Source organism: Borostomias antarcticus, assembly GCF_949987555.1.
Source record: "Borostomias antarcticus genome assembly, chromosome: 31".
NCBI classification, from domain to species: domain Eukaryota; kingdom Metazoa; phylum Chordata; class Actinopteri; order Stomiiformes; family Stomiidae; genus Borostomias; species Borostomias antarcticus.
In genome coordinates, this window is record NC_140264.1 from 4788128 (window position 1) to 4790627 (window position 2500).

Genomic DNA, 2500 nt, shown 5'->3' on the forward strand with positions numbered 1-2500 from the left:
AGAGAGAAGAGAGAGAGAAGGAGGGAGAGAGAGAGAAGAGAGAGAGAAGAGAGGGAGAGAGAGAGAAGAGAGAGAGAATACACAGAGAGACAGAGACAGAGAGAGAATACAGGGAGAGAGACAGAGAGAGAAGAGAGGGGGAGAAGAGAGAGAGAGAGAACAGAGAGAGAGAGAGAGGGAGAGAAGAGAGGGACAGAGACAGAGAGAGAGAGAAGAGAGAGAGAGAAGAGAGAGAGAGAAAATACAGGGAGAGAGACGGAGAGAGAGAGAAGAGAGGGAGAGAAGAGAGGAGAGAGAAGAGAGGGAGAGAGATGGAGAGAGAGAGAAGAGAGAGAGAAGAGAGAGAACAGAGAGAGAGAAGAGAGGGAGAGAAAAGAGGGAGAGAGAAGAGAGAGAGAAGAGAGAGAGAGAAGAGAGGGAGAGAGAAGAGAGAGAGAAGAGAGGGAGAGAAGAGAGGGAGAGAGAAGAGAGAGAGAAGAGAGGGAGAGAGAAGAGAGAACAGAGAGAGAGAAGAGAGGAGAGAAGAGAGGGAGAGAGAAGAGAGAGAGAAGAGAGGGAGAGAGAAGAGAGAGAGAAGAGAGAGAGAGAAGAGAGGGAGAGAGAAGAGAGAGAGAAGAGAGGGAGAGAAGAGGGAGAGAGAGAGAAGAGAGAGAGAAGAGAGGGAGAGAGAAGAGAGAGAGAGAAGAGAGGGAGAGAGAAGAGAGGGAGAGAAGAGAGAGAAGAGAGGGAGAGAAGAGAGGGAGAGAGAAGAGAGAGAGAAGAGAGGGAGAGAGAAGAGAGAGAGAAGAGAGAGAGAGAAGAGAGGGAGAGAGAAGAGAGAGAGAAGAGGGAGAGTGACTTAAATGTGGTGTAAATTGACCTCGAGGTGCTATACCACTTCCCACCAGCAGAGGACAGCAGCGCTATAGTTCAGAGCTGACAGAAACTGGTGAGGAATTCATGAAATAGTGGTGCTAAGTTACCAGGATGTATGTCCTGCTAAGTCACCACTATGTCACGCTAAGTCACCTGAATGTAGTACTGTGACATTCTAAGTCACCTGAATGTAGTACTGTGTCATTCTAAGACACCTGTATGTAGTACTGTGTCATTCTAAGTCACCTGTATGTAGTACTGTGTCATTCTAAGTCACCTGTATGTAGTACTGTGTCATTCTAAGTCACCTGAATGTAGTACTGTGTCATTCTAAGACACCTGTATGTAGCTACTATGTCATGCTAAGTTACCACCAGTATGTACTATAACTACTACGTCATGCTAAGTCACCAGTATCCAGTACTACGTCATGCTAAGTCATCAATATGCAGTACTACGTCATGCCAAGTCATCGATATGCAGTACTATGTCATGCTAAGTCAGCAATATGCAGTACTACGTCATGCTAAGTCATCAGTATCCAGTACTACGTCCTGCTAAGTCACCAGTATCCAGTACTATGTCATGCTAAGTCAGCAATATGCAGTACTACGTCATGCCAAGTCATCGATATGCAGTACTATGTCATGCTAAGTCAGCAATATGCAGTACTACGTCATGCTAAGTCATCAGTATCCAGTACTACGTCATGCTAAGTCATCAATATGCAGTACTACGTCCTGCTAAGTCATCAATATGCAGTACTACGTCATGCTAAGCCATCAATATGCAGTACTGTCATGCTAAGTCATCAATATGCAGTACTGTGTCATGCTAAGTCATCAATATGCAGTACTACGTCATGCTAAGTCATCAATATGCAGTACTATGTCATGCTAAGTCATCAATATGCAGTACTATGTCATGCTAAGTCATCAATATGCAGTACTACGTCATGCTAAGTCATCAATATGCAGTACTATGTCATGCTAAGTCATCAATATGCAGTACTGTCATGCTAAGTCATCAATATGCAGTACTACGTCATGCTAAGTCATCAATATGCAGTACTATGTCATGCCAAGTCATCAATATGCATTACTATGTCATGCTAAGTCATCAATATGCAGTACTATGTCATGCTAAGTCAGCAATATGCAGTACTACGTCATGCTAAGTCATCAGTATCCAGTACTACGTCATGCTAAGTCATCAATATGCAGTACTACGTCCTGCTAAGTCATCAATATGCAGTACTGTCATGCTAAGTCATCAATATGCAGTACTGTGTCATGCTAAGCCATCAATATGCAGTACTATGTCATGCTAAGTCATCAATATGCAGTACTATGTCATGCTAAGTCATCAATATGCAGTACTACGTCATGCTAAGCCATCAATATGCAGTACTACGTCATGCTAAGTCATCAATATGCAGTACTACGTCCTGCTAAGTCATCAATATGCAGTACTACGTCCTGCTAAGTCATCAATATGCAGTACTATGTCATGCTAAGTCATCAATATGCAGTACTATGTCATGCTAAGTCATCAATATGCAGTACTATGTCATGCTAAGTCATCAATATGCAGTACTATGTCATGCTAAGTCATCAATATGCAGTACTATGTCATGCTAAGTCAT

At 43.1% G+C, this 2500-nt stretch overlaps 1 pseudogene across 1 annotated transcript in view; it reads right to left on the bottom strand.

Annotated features, from left to right (window-relative positions):
- Nucleotides 1–1184, bottom strand: part of LOC311327219 (sterile alpha motif domain-containing protein 13-like) — a 4241-nt pseudogene extending 3057 nt beyond the window's left edge. The window contains exon 1 of the transcript in view: nucleotides 1164–1184. The product of the transcript in view is annotated as a sterile alpha motif domain-containing protein 13-like (transcript). The remainder of the gene's footprint in view (nucleotides 1–1163) is intronic.
- Between the last annotated feature and the right edge of the window lie 1316 nt (nucleotides 1185–2500).